This window comes from Zonotrichia albicollis, chromosome 25 (genome assembly GCF_047830755.1).
Source record: "Zonotrichia albicollis isolate bZonAlb1 chromosome 25, bZonAlb1.hap1, whole genome shotgun sequence".
NCBI classification, from domain to species: Eukaryota; Metazoa; Chordata; class Aves; order Passeriformes; family Passerellidae; genus Zonotrichia; species Zonotrichia albicollis.
Window position 1 is genome coordinate 10,459 of NC_133843.1, and position 17,780 is coordinate 28,238.

Below are 17,780 nucleotides of genomic sequence, written 5' to 3' on the forward strand. Positions count from 1 at the left end.
AAGAAGACAGAGAAAAAAACAGAGAGAAAAAGAAGAGAGGGAGATAGAGAAGAAAAGACAGAGAGACAGAAAGAGAAAAGAAAACAGAGAGAGAAACCAAGACAGAGAGAAAAGAAAAGGAGGGTGGGAAAAAGGAAAGACAGGACTTGGAGGGAAAAGAAAGTGGTTAGGATTAGAAAATTCAGGGCAGAGTGAAAAATGAAAAGACTGAGAGCAAAAAAGACAAACTAAGGAAAAGGAGAACACAGAGAAACAGAAGCAAGAAGAGCGAGGGTGAAAGTTACAAAGAAAAAGAAATAAGGTGCAAAGTATAGACAAGAGAGAAAAATACATACAGTTAGACAGAAATAGTGAAATGGACAAATAAAAGGAAGCAGATGGAAACAGAGTTACAGAAGCAGAGACACAGTGTCACAAAGAGTGAGAAACAGAAACAAAGGGTTAGAGACAGATGGAAGTTAAGTTAGAAATAGAAAAGGAAAGTGAGGAGCAAAAGGAAGAAATACAGAGGAAAGAAATTACAAAACCGCACCCAAAAAAGACAGGAGCCGCGGTGGGGGTAGGGAAGGGCAGGGGGTATCTTGATTAGGGGTGATTCAACTTTATTAAATGCATGTTTTTATTTAGACATCAGCAAAATACATAGAAACAGTGTATACAAACGCAAGTGCATATACAATCCATAGACACACTGGTAAAAGTCAAACTTACATATGGAGCAATACAGAGCAGTACAGAGCAATACACATATCAACACAAAGTGATAACCTTTTTCTATTTTCATTACATGTTGAGTTATTGTTACAAGAAACCCAAAACAACAAAAGCACACAAAAACCACCATTCATCTACCATAACCTCTCCCTTCAGATTACACACAAACTCACCATCCCTCTCATCACAACTGCTAAATTACACCCCAGCAATCATTGGTCCTCGGGAACGTGGTTCCCGGGAACCTCCAAAAAATCCTCCTGCCTGACAAAAACCCCGGTCCCTGGATGGTCCGTGCCCAAACTTTGGCGATGAACGTCGCCTCGCAGACCGACCGGGACCGAGGAAAAAAAAACCCAGCCGGGGGGGAAAAAAAAAAAAAACCCGGCTGGGGATTTTTTATTCTAAATTTTAAAATGAGATGAAAAACCTGAAAAGCAAAAGTCATACACACAAGGGTAAAACCAGTCAGCGTGCGCTCACACACGCAGAGACAAGCGGACTCAGACAGACACATTCACATGCTCTCACGCACGCTCACACGCTCGCTGCGGCCCTTACCCGAGACGCTGAAGAACGTGCTTCAATGCATCTTCTGGCTGCCGCTCCTTGACGTCAAATGGTAGATTCCGGGGAAATCGGTAGCCTCGGGGACCTGTGAGACAACAGGAAGGGGTCAACGAGTGTCTATCTGACAGCTAGGACTTGTCCCCGCACTGGCCCAATAAATTTTCTACCCAAAATCCCACAAAACACAGATGAATGGTACAGTTTTTATAACTCTTCCACCTAACTGTGACTACGGGCCAGGGCAGGGCAGTTCCAATCATAATTGGTACAATGTAAGTACACACATTATAAGCTGATGCATACAGTGCAAGTGTACATAGAGTGTAAGTACACACAATATAAGGTGACACGCTTACAACATAGACCAGAACTGTTCTGCACTGCCTGCCTGAAAGCTGCCATCAAAAGTAGAGCCTCTCCCTTTAGCTGTCCTAAGAGGCCCTTGGAGAAGATTGCTTTTCCCTCTGCTAATTTTTACATCTGCCCCAAGATCTCCCAACCTGCTACTCTCCCATCATCCCATCTCCAAGCCCTGGCCCCCAACTTATCGTTTGGATGATTGGTGATGTGGATCCATGTTGCACCTGAAATGAGTCTGCCTTGGAACGCCTCGTGATGGCCTGTTAGCTTCTTGGTTAGCTACAATAAAGAAAACCAAAACCAAAGTATGAGTCCAGAGTTATGTGGGCCAAATCCCAGCAAGTCAGCTACTTGCCCTCTCCTGAGTGTGCCTGGCTGCTTTAGGCTCCAGCTTCACCCTGATTCCAAGGCTGTGGCCTTTATTAGCAGTGGCACCTGGGTTAGAGAAAGGCAAAGTTGGATAGCATTCCTATGAGTGCAGTAGATAACCTTGTGTGCTGTAGGACATGGGAATACCTCTGCTAGGCTTCTGAGAAGCCTTGGGGGGGGGGTCCTCAAATAAACATCCTTTTTCACCCTGCTACCTTCAAACCTCCCCCCACCCACAATAATTCCTAACTGTATGCCTGCTCACATTCCCTCTCCTAATCACAATCCTCAACTCACCTGATGCCTCAATCTCAGACATCATCCTTGACACTGGGCGGATCCCTCTTGTGACATGATGAATCTGCTGAAAAAAGTGTTGTACTTGACACAACCAGGAATCTCTGGATGCTGCGCTCCTCCTAAAAAAAAATACAAAACAAAACAAGAACAAAACCAGAAATTACAAATGCACTTTACCACCCCTAAACACAAAAGCCAAAATCATGAGTCTAAATACTCCCTGTATTCCATGCTGTTTACTTCACAGAATCTTCAAAGCCTCTATGCTTTAGATGCCCAGAAACACCTGCTGGAAAGAAGTTGAGATGAGCTGAAAGAGCCTCTTCACTGAAATGAGAGGAGAGTTCTTACCCCAGCACATCCCAGAGAGGGAATGAAGCCCCACAGCCAAGGCTGGGGTTAATATACCCCTGATTGTGCCCGCCTCTCGTTCCCATGGCACCCATGAAAAGGGAGGGGGCAAATCCCACCGAGTATAAAAGCCCTCAGAGCAGCTGCAGCTGTTTGGCCTCTCTGACTCAAATTCAAGGGGAGTAAAGTGCTTGTTATAGAAGAAAGCTCTTCAGAAAAATAACAGCGCTTTCTTTTTTGTAGCAACTGCTTGGAGCAAAAGGGCAGCAAACTGGTAAGAAATAAAACTTTCTGTTTAGGCAGCATAACTAGATAGATTGGGTAATTTGCTGTTAACTTAGGTAATTATTCCTTAGTGGCTACTAAGTAGTATTTCCCATGTGACTAAGCTGGGTGGAGAAGAATACTAATGGTATGAATAGTCTAAGTCTCCTTGGGACCTCTAATTTAGGCTATCTACATTATAAGGAAAAATAAGAAAAATAAAAGCCTCCCAGGCAGTGTAAGGGTTAAGGGCATGTGAGGCTCATCCTTCTCTGAGATACTTGGTCCTACAGCATAGAAAGAAGTGCCCTGAAATGTAGTTTTAAACCCTTAAGATGCTGAAAAAGGCAGAGCTCCTTCCAGTGAACTCCTTAAAAAGAGGAAATGGGGCAGTTACCTCTACTGAAGCTAATACAATGGCAAATAAATAGTTTCTGCCCTTTAATTTGCTCTCCTTAAATATTGGGAAAAGAGGGGCTTTCCACACTTTAAATCTCTCCAGTGATGAAAAAAGAAGGATTTTTCCCTCAGTTCAAACCCTTAGGATGGAGGGATAGCTGGCCTTCTCCCTCAATTTGGGCCTCAGGACAACAAAAAGGGGTGGCTACCCTTAATTCAAACCCATAAGAAACATTGTCAAGATTTTCCCCTTCTTTTTAAACTGCCAAATAATAGACAATGAGGACTCCCTGTCAATTAACACCCCTAACAGCATAGAAAAGGCAGGGATTCTTTCAACTGAGACCATTAAAATTGCAGGGGAATTCAAGTCCCTACCAGTTTGAACACAAAAACTAATGGAAAATGAAGCTTTTTCCCTTTTTTATAAACTCTTTTTCTCCTAATAACCCCTCTCCTTTCTGGGAGTGCTCTGGAGGGTCTGGGGGCTTTGGAGAGGGACTGACACTGTCAAAGGGGAAAGTTGAAAGCCCTCTCCTGGAACCCCACTTGCTGCCTGGCCTGCTCAGTTGCTGGCCCTTGGCCAAAAGGGCTCTTCCCTTGGCGTTTTCTCAAAGTGATGCTCAGTGCCCAGGTGGGTCTGGCTGTTTCCTAGTCCGTGCTGGATGCTCCGACCGTCCCCGTTAGTCCCTCTGGCCTAGCAGCTCCCTGTGCAGGTGTGCCCAGGCAACCCTCTGAAAGCAGCTTGTCACACGGGGGCCTGCTAGACCTTGGAGTGGGGGCTGAGGTGAAGAAAGGTCCTGTGAGGAGCTCTTTCCCCTATACAGCCCTTTGTCTGCCCCTTAAACCATGGGGTGCCAGGCTTTCCTTTCTAAGGAAATTAACAGCCTTTCCTCTCTGTGTGCCCATGGCAGAAACTGCAATTCGGCCTCCAAAACTGCAGAGAACAATTTCTCGCAGTCCGCAGCTGCCAACACCAAGAACTCTTGCTGCCCTCGGAGTGCCACGTGCCTCCTGCGGATGGACGTCGACACGCAGCAGGGGTGAGTTTGGTTTTACAGGGAAGAGGGCCAGCACAGGATTTCTCCAGGAGCAAAGCTGCCCCCACCGAGAACTCGGGCTGCTCTGGCAGTGCCAAGGACCTCCTGCAAACTGGCATCAGCAAACTCAGGGGGTGAGTTTTTCTGTGCAGAAATTCTCCCAGACCAAAGCTGAGAGCATCTAACCCTGACCACAACAACTTAGCTGGGTCTAAAACTTACAACCTTTGGACTGGCAGTGTGGGACCCGACCTGCTGTGCCACCGCTGACCCCTTTCTAAAGCATTCCACTGCAGTCCTAAAACTCTGCCTTTTCAGAGGGTGTTTCCTCTGACCCTGACCATAATCTTCAAAATATTCTAGGGAATCACAGAATGGCTTTGAAAAAGCCCCAACAATACCCTAAAAAGTCCCAGAGAAGTCCCTTCCAAAATCCCCTAAATACCTTTAAAAGTCCTGGGAAAAAAACTCAAAAAGACGTGCTCAGTCTCCAAACTCTACCTGTTGCTCTCTAGCCGCAGTGGGTCTGTTGTTCTCTGAGGGTTCTGTCATTGTCCTGGTGTGTGAGGGTTGCTCTCTGGTCTCGCTGTTAGGGTTGCTGTGTTGTGCTGCTGTTGGGGGAAAAGGCTGTTTTTAGGGGAGCTGGTTAGGCTGAGGTTAGGGCTGGGGTGAGGGGGTGGTACAGCTGTATCCTGTACCCCTGATCTCCACTGGACTGTCCAGCCCTCAAGGCCTCTCCCTTTACCCCTCAACCGGTCCCTCTGCCCCGCAGCCCTCAGCTCCTGTGTACCTTGAAATTGGGTTTCCTATTATTTTGAAACTAGGTTGTTCTGGTATTTTGAAATGCAGTTTTTTATAGGCTGGTTTGTTCGATATTTTTGTAGGCCAAGTTTTTAGTATTTTTTTTTGGCTGGGAGTTTGGTATTTTTGTAGGCTGGGATTTTACCATTGTTGTAAACTGTGGGTTTGTTATTTGAAAACCTGTTATTGGCAGGGGTTTGGTGCACCAAAGTTCAGTGTCCTGGTTTCATTCAGCTTCTTCCACTACAACTAACATAGCAGGGGATCTATTAAATTGCAGGATATACTATATGACGCTTCCTGAAATAGATACAAATTCCAGCTGCAGCAAAGCCCACCACCACATTTATTATAAAACCCAGCCTATAACCTAAAAAAACAAAAAAAAAATCTCCAATATATTTTACTGTTTTTATATTTACATTCTATAGTTATATATCTTTGTTTATATATATAATAGACTATAATTTATATGTTATGTTACAATAATATACAATATATTATAGTTTTATGTATTTATCTATTTGATTTCTATATTTCTGTTTACCACTATAATTTTATATTTATTTTTAAATGTATATTTATTTTTATTTTCATCGACATATTAGACCATATAAATTCATTAACCCGACACATCAGAGCCATAAAAATACTGTACCTTTGTCAGCACCGGTACGCAGCACACGCTCATCCCATCGCAGCACATCAAAACAAAACCTATTTCTATTACTAACAGAACAAACATCCCACACCATTGAACCCTAATAAAAACTCAAATAAACCTAACCGTAAATAACTTTTCTACTGCTGCTTTTTTAAACTAAAGCTAGAAAGGAAAACAAAGTTAGAAAGAGAGAGAGAAAATGTATCTTAAACACCCCGCAGAACCCTAAAAATAGCCTCCGAATACACTCCAAATGCCCTACTTTTAAAAAACACCTAAAACACCCGTAAAAATCCCCCAAGAACCTTTAAAAATCCTTAAATAATCCTAAAAGAGCGTTAAAATTAACCCTAACTGTTAAAAATACCGATAAAAACTAACCCTAATCCAAGATGGCGGCGCCCGTGCCGACACGTGGTTTCCGGCAAGATGGCGGCGCCCATGCAGACACGTGTTTCCGGCAAGATGGCGGCGCCCATACCGACACGTGGAGTCCGGCAAGATGGCGGCGCCCATACCGACACGTGGTTTCCGGCAAGATGGCGGCGCCCATGCCGACACGTGGTTTCCGGCAAGATGGCGGCCCCCATGACCAGATGTTTTTTCTCGATTTTTGCCGGGATTTTTGCACTTTCCGCGGGTCCCCGGGGGCCGGAATGATATTCCGGTTCGGGTGAGGCCGGCGGCGTCGCGGGGAGGGGCATCTAAGGCGTCGGGGTAGCCTCTGGGCTCGGATAGATGGCGGCGCCCATGCCGACACGTGGTTTCCGGCAAGATGGCGGCCCCCATGACCGGATCTTTTTTCTCGATTTTTGCCGGGATTTTTGCGCTTTCCGCGGGTCCCCGGGGGCCGGAATGATATTCCGGTTCGCGTGAGGCCGGCGGCGTCGCGGGGAGGGGCATCTAAGGCGTCGGGGTAGCCTCAGGGCTCGGATAGATGGCGGCGCTGATGAAGACACGTGGTTTCCGGCAAGATGGCGGCGCCCGTGCCGACACGTGGATTCCGGCAAGATGGCGGCGCCCATTCCGACACGTGGAGTCCGGCAAGATGGCGGCGCCCATACCGACACGTGGTTTCCGGCAAGATGGCGGCCCCCATGACCAGATGTTTTTTCTCGATTTTTGCCAGGATTTTTGCGCTTTCCGCGGGTCCCCGGGGGCCGGAATGATATTCCGGTTCGGGTGAGGCCGGCGGCGTCGCGGGGAGGGGCATCTAAGGCGTCGGGGTAGCCTCTGGGCTCGGATAGATGGCGGCGCCCATGCCGACACGTGGTTTCCGGCAAGATGGCGGCCCCCATGACCGGATATTTTTTCTCGATTTTTGCAGGGATTTTTGCACTTTCCGCGGGTCCCCGGGGGCCGGAATGAAATTCCGGTTCGCGTGAGGCCGGCGGCGTCGCGGGGAGGGGCATCTAAGGCGTCGGGGCGGCCTCTGGCCGCCGCGGCCCGGCGACGAAAGGTCGGTGCCCGGGGGCGGGGGCACGGCGACGGGGGGCGGGGGCACGGCGACGGGGGGCGATGCCGGGGGCGGTGCCCGGGGTTTGGGGCTCGGGTAGGGTTGGGGCGGCGCCCGGGGACCGCGGCGCCCAGGGGAGGGGTGGTGTCGGGGGTGGCCGACGGGGGGCGGTGCCTAGGGGCGGCTAGGGCCAGGTCGGCGCGGGCTTGGCTAAGGGCAGTGCTGCGGTTTGGGGGGTGGGACCTAGGGGCGGGGCTTGGTGACGGGGTGGGTGCCTGGGTATAGGGGTGGTGTCTAGTGGTAGGCGAGACTGATTAGGCTTGATTGGTGTCCGCTGGAGGTCCTGATTAGGAGAGGGTGGGGTTCCTATCTAGTGTATATAGTAAAAAGAAAAAAAACTATATGTCCGGTGCAGCAGTAGAAAATTTCAGGCTCCCGGGGAGTAAAGGGTTTGTTTTGTATTTTTCAATTTTTTATTTTTTTCCTTTAGTCCCAGGGAGCCTGAAAGTTTCTACTGCTGCATTTTTAAACTAAAGCTAGAAAGGAAAACAAAGTTAGAAAGAGAGAGAGAAAATGTATCTTAAACACCCCACAGAACCCTAAAAATAGCCTCCGAATACACTCCAAATGCCCTACTTTTAAAAAACATCTAAAACACCCGTAAAAATCCCCCAAGAACCTTTAAAAAAATCCTTAAATAATCCTAAAAGAGCTTTAAAATTAACCCTAACTATTAAAATTACCGATTAAAATTAACCCTAATCCAAGATGGCGGCGCCCATGCTGACACGTGGTTTCCGGCAAGATGGCGGCGCCCATGCCGACACGTGGATTCCGCCAAGATGGCGGCGCCCCTGCCGACACGTGGTTTTTGGCAAGATGGCGGCGCCTGTGCAGACACGTGAATTCCGGCAAGATGGCAGCGCCCATGCAGACACGTGGTTTCCGGCAAGATGGCGGCGCTCATGCCGACACGTGGATTCCGTCAAGATGGCGGCGCCCATGCCGACACGTGGTTTTTGGCAAGATGGCGGCGCCCATGCCGACACGTGGTTTCCGGCAAGATGGCGGTGCCCAGGCGATCACGTGGTTTTGGGCAAGATGGCGGCGCCCATGCCGACACGTGGTTTCCGGCAAGATGGCGGCCCCCATGCCGACACGTAGATTCCGGCAACATGGCACCTGTTACGACAGTCGCGCTTTACGGCAGTTTTACGACAGTCGCGCTTTACGGCACCTTTTACGACAGTCGCGCTTTACGGCCGATTTTACGACAGTCGCGCTTTACGGTCGATTTTACGACAGTCGCGCTTTACGGCACCTTTTACGACAGTCGCGCTTTACGGCAGTTTTACGACAGTCGCGCTTTACGGCAGTTTTACGACAGTCGCGCTTAACGGCAGCTTTAACGACAGTCGCTCTTTACGGCACCTTTTACGACAGTCGCGCTTTACGGCCGATTTTACGACAGTCGCGCTTTACGGCAGTTTTACGACAGTCGCGCTTTACGGCACCTTTTACGACAGTCGCGCTTTACGGCCGATTTTACGACAGTCGCGCTTTACGGCAGTTTTACGACAGTCGCGCTTTACGGCACCTTTTACGACAGTCGCGCTTTACGGCAGTTTTACGACAGTCGCGCTTTACGGCCGGTTTTACGACAGTCGCGCTTTTCGGCACCTTTTACGACAGTCGCGCTTTACGGCCGATTTTACGGCAGTCGCGCTTTACGGCAGTTTTACGACAGTCGCGCTTTACGGCACCTTTTACGACAGTCGCGCTTTACGGCACCTTTTACGACAGTCGCGCTTTACGGCCGATTTTACGACAGTCGCGCTTTACGGCACCTTTTACGACAGTCGCGCTTTACCGCACCTTTTACGACAGTCGCGCTTTACGGCCGGTTTTACGACAGCCGCGCTTTACGGCCGATTTTACGACAGTCGCGCTTTACGGCCGATTTTACGACAGTCGCGCTTTACGGCAGTTTTACGACAGTCGCGCTTTACGGCCGATTTTACGACAGTCGCGCTTTACGGCACCTTTTACGACAGTCGCGCTTTACGGCACCTTTTACGACAGTCGCGCTTTACGGCACCTTTTACGACAGTCGCGCTTTACGGCCGATTTTACGACAGTCGCGCTTTACGGCAGTTTTACGACAGTCGCGCTTTACGGCACCTTTTACGACAGTCGCGCTTTACGGCAGTTTTACGACAGTCGCGCTTTACGGCACCTTTTACGACAGTCGCGCTTTACGGCCGATTTTACGACAGTCGCGCTTTACGGCAGTTTTACGACATTCGCGCTTTACGGCCGGTTTTACGACAGTCGCGCTTTTCGGCACCTTTTACGACAGTCGCGCTTTACGGCCGATTTTACGACAGTCGCGCTTTACGGCAGTTTTACGACAGTCGCGCTTTACGGCACCTTTTACGACAGTCGCGCTTTACGGCCGATTTTACGACAGTCGCGCTTTACGGCAGTTTTACGACAGTGCTGCTTTACGGCACCTTTTACGACAGTCGCGCTTTACGGCACCTTTTACGACAGTCGCGCTTTACGGCCGATTTTACGACAGTCGCGCTTTACGGCACCTTTTACGACAGTCGCGCTTTACGGCAGTTTTACGACAGTCGCGCTTTACGGCAGTTTTACGACAGTCGCGCTTTACGGCCGATTTTACGACAGTCGCGCTTTACGGCACCTTTTACGACAGTCGCGCTTTACGGCCGATTTTACGACAGTCGCGCTTTACGGCACCTTTTACGACAGTCGCGCTTTACGGCCGATTTTACGACAGTCGCGCTTTACGGCCGATTTTACGACAGTCGCGCTTTACGGCACCTTTTACGACAGTCGCGCTTTACGGCACCTTTTACGACAGTCGCGCTTTACGGCACCTTTTACGACAGTCGCGCTTTACGGCAGTTTTACGACAGTCGCGCTTTACGGCAGTTTTACGACAGTCGCGCTTTACGGCCGATTTTACGACAGTCGCGCTTTACGGCAGTTTTACGACAGTCGCGCTTTACGGCCGATTTTACGACAGTCGCGCTTTACGGCCGATTTTACGACAGTCGCGCTTTACGGCACCTTTTACGACAGTCGCGCTTTACGGCAGTTTTACGACAGTCGCGCTTTACGGCACCTTTTACGACAGTCGCGCTTTACGGCCGATTTTACGACAGTCGCGCTTTACGGCAGTTTTACGACATTCGCGCTTTACGGCCGGTTTTACGACAGTCGCGCTTTTCGGCACCTTTTACGACAGTCGCGCTTTACGGCCGATTTTACGACAGTCGCGCTTTACGGCCGATTTTACGACAGTCGCGCTTTACGGCACCTTTTACGACAGTCGCGCTTTACGGCACCTTTTACGACAGTCGCGCTTTACGGCCGATTTTACGACAGTCGCGCTTTACGGCACCTTTTACGACAGTCGCGCTTTACGGCCGATTTTACGACAGTCGCGCTTTACGGCACCTTTTACGACAGTCGCGCTTTACGGCACCTTTTACGACAGTCGCGCTTTACGGCCGATTTTACGACAGTCGCGCTTTACGGCACCTTTTACGACAGTCGCGCTTTACGGCCGATTTTACGACAGGCGCGCTTTACGGCCGATTTTACGACAGTCGCGCTTTACGGCACCTTTTACGACAGTCGCGCTTTACGGCCGATTTTACGACAGGCGCGCTTTACGGCCGATTTTACGACAGTCGCGCTTTACGGCACCTTTTACGACAGTCGCGCTTTACGGCCGATTTTACGACAGTCGCGCTTTACGGCCGATTTTACGACAGTCGCGCTTTACGGCACCTTTTACGACAGTCGCGCTTTACGGCCGATTTTACGACAGTCGCGCTTTGCGGCAGTTTTACGACAGTCGCGCTTTACGGCCGCTTTTACGACAGTCGCGCTTTACGGCCGATTTTACGACAGTCGCGCTTTACGGCACCTTTTACGACAGTCGCGCTTTACGGCCGATTTTACGACAGTCGCGCTTTACGGCACCTTTTACGACAGTCGCGCTTTACGGCACCTTTTACGACAGTCGCGCTTTACGGCCGATTTTACGACAGTCGCGCTTTACGGCAGTTTTACGACAGTCGCGCTTTACGGCAGTTTTACGACAGTCGCGCTTTACGGCAGTTTTACGACAGTCGCGCTTTACGGCAGTTTTACGACAGTCGCGCTTTACGGCACCTTTTACGACAGTCGCGCTTTACGGCACCTTTTACGACAGTCGCGCTTTACGGCCGATTTTACGACAGTCGCGCTTTACGGCATTTTTTACGACAGTCGCGCTTTACGGCACCTTTTACGACAGTCGCGCTTTACGGCACCTTTTACGACAGTCGCGCTTTACGGCACCTTTAACGACAGTCGCGCTTTACGGCCGATTTTGCGACAGTCGCGCTTTACGGCACCTTTTACGACAGTCGCGCTTTACGGCAGTTTTACGACAGTCGCGCTTTACGGCCGATTTTACGACAGTCGCGCTTTACGGCATTTTTTACGACAGTCGCGCTTTACGGCCGATTTTACGACAGTCGCGCTTTACGGCACCTTTTACGACAGTCGCGCTTTACGGCAGTTTTACGACAGTCGCGCTTTACGGCCGATTTTACGACAGTCGCGCTTTACGGCACCTTTTACGACAGTCGCGCTTTACGGCAGTTTTACGACAGTCGCGCTTTACGGCACCTTTTACGACAGTCGCGCTTTACGGCCGATTTTACGACAGTCGCGCTTTACGGCCGATTTTACGACAGTCGCGCTTTACGGCACCTTTACGACAGTCGCGCTTTACGGCCGATTTTACGACAGTCGCGCTTTACGGCCGATTTTACGACAGTCGCACTTTACGGCACCTTTTACGACAGTCGCGCTTTACGGCCGATTTTACGACAGTCGCGCTTTACGGCAGATTTTACGACAGTCGCGCTTTACGGCAGTTTTACGACAGTCGCGCTTTACGGCACCTTTTACGACAGTCGCGCTTTACGGCCGATTTTACGACAGTCGCGCTTTACGGCCGATTTTACGACAGTCGCGCTTTACGGCCGATTTTACGACAGTCGCGCTTTACGGCAGTTTTACGACAGTCGCGCTTTACGGCCGATTTTACGACAGTCGCGCTTTACGGCAGTTTTACGACAGTCGCGCTTTACGGCACCTTTTACGACGGTCGCGCTTTACGGCCGATTTTACGACAGTCGCGCTTTACGGCAGATTTTACGACAGTCGCGCTTTACGGCAGTTTTACGACAGTCGCGCTTTACGGCCGATTTTACGACAGTCGCGCTTTACGGCACCTTTTACGACAGTCGCGCTTTACGGCCGATTTTACGACAGTCGCGCTTTACGGCCGATTTTACGACAGTCGCGCTTTACGGCACCTTTTACGACAGTCGCGCTTTACGGCAGTTTTACGACAGTCGCGCTTTACGGCACCTTTTACGACAGTCGCGCTTTACGGCCGATTTTACGACAGTCGCGCTTTACGGCACCTTTTACGACAGTCGCGCTTTACGGCCGATTTTACGACAGTCGCGCTTTACGGCACCTTTTACGACAGTCGCGCTTTACGGCAGTTTTACGACAGTCGCGCTTTACGGCACCTTTTACGACAGTCGCGCTTTACGGCCGATTTTACGACAGTCGCGCTTTACGGCAGATTTTACGACAGTCGCGCTTTACGGCACCTTTTACGACAGTCGCGCTTTACGGCCGATTTTACGACAGTCGCGCTTTACGGCAGATTTTACGACAGTCGCGCTTTACGGCAGTTTTACGACAGTCGCGCTTTACGGCCGATTTTACGACAGTCGCGCTTTACGGCACCTTTTACGACAGTCGCGCTTTACGGCCGATTTTACGACAGTCGCGCTTTACGGCAGTTTTACGACAGTCGCGCTTTACGGCACCTTTTACGACGGTCGCGCTTTACGGCCGATTTTACGACAGTCGCGCTTTACGGCAGATTTTACGACAGTCGCGCTTTACGGCAGTTTTACGACAGTCGCGCTTTACGGCACCTTTTACGACAGTCGCGCTTTACGGCACCTTTTACGACAGTCGCGCTTTACGGCCGATTTTACGACAGTCGCGCTTTACGGCCGATTTTACGACAGTCGCGCTTTACGGCACCTTTTACGACAGTCGCGCTTTACGGCAGTTTTACGACAGTCGCGCTTTACGGCACCTTTTACGACAGTCGCGCTTTACGGCCGATTTTACGACAGTCGCGCTTTACGGCACCTTTTACGACAGTCGCGCTTTACGGCCGATTTTACGACAGTCGCGCTTTACGGCCGATTTTACGACAGTCGCGCTTTACGGCAGTTTTACGACAGTCGCGCTTTACGGCCGATTTTACGACAGTCGCGCTTTACGGCAGTTTTACGACAGTCGCGCTTTACGGCAGTTTTACGACAGTCGCGCTTTACGGCACCTTTTACGACAGTCGCGCTTTACGGCCGATTTTACGACAGTCGCGCTTTACGGCCGATTTTACGACAGTCGCGCTTTACGGCCGATTTTGCGACAGTCGCGCTTTACGGCACCTTTTACGACAGTCGCGCTTTACGGCACCTTTTACGACAGTCGCGCTTTACGGCAGTTTTACGACAGTCGCGCTTTACGGCACCTTTTACGACAGTCGCGCTTTACGGCAGTTTTACGACAGTCGCGCTTTACGGCACCTTTTACGACAGTCGCGCTTTACGGCCGATTTTACGACAGTCGCGCTTTACGGCACCTTTTACGACAGTCGCGCTTTACGGCACCTTTTACGACAGTCGCGCTTTACGGCCGATTTTACGACAGTCGCGCTTTACGGCAGATTTTACGACAGTCGCGCTTTACGGCAGTTTTACGACAGTCGCGCTTTACGGCCGATTTTACGACAGTCGCGCTTTACGGCACCTTTTACGACAGTCGCGCTTTACGGCACCTTTTACGACAGTCGCGCTTTACGGCAGTTTTACGACAGTCGCGCTTTATGGCCGCTTTTACGACAGTCGCGCTTTACGGTCGATTTTACGACAGTCGCGCTTTACGGCACCTTTTACGACAGTCGCGCTTTACGGCAGTTTTACGACAGTCGCGCTTTACGGCACCTTTTACGACAGTCGCGCTTTACGGCCGATTTTACGACAGTCGCGCTTTACGGCCGATTTTACGACAGTCGCGCTTTACGGCACCTTTTACGACAGTCGCGCTTTACGGCAGTTTTACGACAGTCGCGCTTTACGGCACCTTTTACGACAGTCGCGCTTTACGGCAGTTTTACGACAGTCGCGCTTTACGGCACCTTTTACGACAGTCGCGCTTTACGGCACCTTTTACGACAGTCGCGCTTTACGGCAGTTTTACGACAGTCGCGCTTTACGGCCGATTTTACGACAGTCGCGCTTTACGGCACCTTTTACGACAGTCGCGCTTTACGGCAGTTTTACGACAGTCGCGCTTTACGGCACCTTTTACGACAGTCGCGCTTTACGGCCGATTTTACGACAGTCGCGCTTTACGGCCGATTTTACGACAGTCGCGCTTTACGGCACCTTTACGACAGTCGCGCTTTACGGCCGATTTTACGACAGTCGCGCTTTACGGCCGATTTTACGACAGTCGCGCTTTACGGCACCTTTTACGACAGTCGCGCTTTACGGCCGATTTTACGACAGTCGCGCTTTACGGCAGATTTTACGACAGTCGCGCTTTACGGCAGTTTTACGACAGTCGCGCTTTACGGCACCTTTTACGACAGTCGCGCTTTACGGCCGATTTTACGACAGTCGCGCTTTACGGCCGATTTTACGACAGTCGCGCTTTACGGCCGATTTTACGACAGTCGCGCTTTACGGCAGTTTTACGACAGTCGCGCTTTACGGCCGATTTTACGACAGTCGCGCTTTACGGCAGTTTTACGACAGTCGCGCTTTACGGCACCTTTTACGACGGTCGCGCTTTACGGCCGATTTTACGACAGTCGCGCTTTACGGCAGATTTTACGACAGTCGCGCTTTACGGCAGTTTTACGACAGTCGCGCTTTACGGCACCTTTTACGACAGTCGCGCTTTACGGCACCTTTTACGACAGTCGCGCTTTACGGCCGATTTTACGACAGTCGCGCTTTACGGCCGATTTTACGACAGTCGCGCTTTACGGCACCTTTTACGACAGTCGCGCTTTACGGCAGTTTTACGACAGTCGCGCTTTACGGCACCTTTTACGACAGTCGCGCTTTACGGCCGATTTTACGACAGTCGCGCTTTACGGCACCTTTTACGACAGTCGCGCTTTACGGCCGATTTTACGACAGTCGCGCTTTACGGCCGATTTTACGACAGTCGCGCTTTACGGCAGTTTTACGACAGTCGCGCTTTACGGCAGTTTTACGACAGTCGCGCTTTACGGCCGATTTTACGACAGTCGCGCTTTACGGCCGATTTTACGACAGTCGCGCTTTACGGCACCTTTTACGACAGTCGCGCTTTACGGCACCTTTTACGACAGTCGCGCTTTACGGCAGTTTTACGACAGTCGCGCTTTACGGCCGATTTTACGACAGTCGCGCTTTACGGCCGATTTTACGACAGTCGCGCTTTACGGCAGTTTTACGACAGTCGCGCTTTACGGCCGCTTTTACGACAGTCGCGCTTTACGGCCGATTTTACGACAGTCGCGCTTTACGGCACCTTTTACGACAGTCGCGCTTTACGGCCGATTTTACGACAGTCGCGCTTTACGGCCGATTTTACGACAGTCGCGCTTTACGGCAGTTTTACTACAGTCGCGCTTTACGGCCGCTTTTACGACAGTCGCGCTTTACGGCAGTTTTACGACAGTCGCGCTTTACGGCACCTTTTACGACAGTCGCGCTTTACGGCCGATTTTACGACAGTCGCGCTTTACGGCACCTTTTACGACAGTCGCGCTTTACGGCACCTTTTACGACAGTCGCGCTTTACGGCCGATTTTACGACAGTCGCGCTTTACGGCCGATTTTACGACAGTCGCGCTTTACGGCACCTTTTACGACAGTCGCGCTTTACGGCCGATTTTACGACAGTCGCGCTTTACGGCACCTTTTACGACAGTCGCGCTTTACGGCCGATTTTACGACAGTCGCGCTTTACGGCCGATTTTACGACAGTCGCGCTTTACGGCACCTTTTACGACAGTCGCGCTTTACGGCCGATTTTACGACAGTCGCGCTTTACGGCCGATTTTACGACAGTCGCGCTTTACGGCACCTTTTACGACAGTCGCGCTTTACGGCACCTTTTACGACAGTCGCGCTTTACGGCCGATTTTACGACAGTCGCGCTTTACGGCCGCTTTTACGACAGTCGCGCTTTACGGCCGATTTTGCGACAGTCGCGCTTTACGGCACCTTTTACGACAGTCGCGCTTTACGGCACCTTTTACGACAGTCGCGCTTTACGGCAGTTATACGACAGTCGCGCTTTACGGCAGTTTTACGACAGTCGCGCTTTACGGCACCTTTTACGACAGTCGCGCTTTACGGCAGTTTTACGACAGTCGCGCTTTACGGCACCTTTTACGACAGTCGCGCTTTACGGCCGATTTTACGACAGTCGCGCTTTACGGCAGTTTTTACGACAGTCGCGCTTTACGGCCGATTTTACGACAGTCGCGCTTTACGGCCGATTTTACGACAGTCGCGCTTTACGGCACCTTTTACGACAGTCGCGCTTTACGGCACCTTTTACGACAGTCGCGCTTTACGGCCGATTTTACGACAGTCGCGCTTTACGGCACCTTTTACGACAGTCGCGCTTTACGGCACCTTTTACGACAGTCGCGCTTTACGGCCGATTTTACGACAGTCGTGCTTTACGGCCGATTTTACGACAGTCGCGCTTTACGGCATTTTTTACGACAGTCGCGCTTTACGGCAGTTTTACGACAGTCGCGCTTTACGGCACCTTTTACGACAGTCGCGCTTTACGGCACCTTTTACGACAGTCGCGCTTTACGGCAGTTTTACGACAGTCGCGCTTTACGGCACCTTTTACGACAGTCGCGCTTTACGGCCGATTTTACGACAGTCGCGCTTTACGGCACCTTTTACGACAGTCGCGCTTTACGGCAGTTTTACGACAGTCGCGCTTTACGGCCGATTTTACGACAGTCGCGCTTTACGGCACCTTTTACGACAGTCGCGCTTTACGGCACCTTTTACGACAGTCGCGCTTTACGGCCGATTTTACGACAGTCGCGCTTTACGGCACCTTTTACGACAGTCGCGCTTTACGGCAGTTTTACGACAGTCGCGCTTTACGGCCGATTTTACGACAGTCGCGCTTTACGGCCGATTTTACGACAGTCGCGCTTTACGGCAGTTTTACGACAGTCGCGCTTTACGGCACCTTTTACGACAGTCGCGCTTTACGGCACCTTTTACGACAGTCGCGCTTTACGGCCGATTTTACGACAGTCGCGCTTTACGGCCGA

At 50.9% G+C, this 17,780-nt stretch overlaps 1 long non-coding RNA gene across 21 annotated transcripts in view; it reads right to left on the bottom strand.

Annotated features, from left to right (window-relative positions):
• Positions 1-601: 601 nt before the first annotated feature.
• LOC141731757 (uncharacterized) overlaps positions 602-17,780 on the bottom strand; it is a 31,175-nt gene continuing 13,996 nt past the window's right edge. For 15 of the 21 annotated variants that reach the window (XR_012583701.1, XR_012583700.1, XR_012583699.1 and 12 more), the window contains 2 exons: positions 4,869-4,978; positions 602-2,599 (listed from right to left, as the gene is read on the bottom strand). This is a non-coding gene — a long non-coding RNA (uncharacterized LOC141731757). Of the gene's footprint in view, positions 2,603-4,868; positions 4,979-17,780 lie in introns of all 21 variants that reach the window. The other 6 variants (XR_012583718.1, XR_012583715.1, XR_012583709.1 and 3 more) reach the window with 6 other exon arrangements.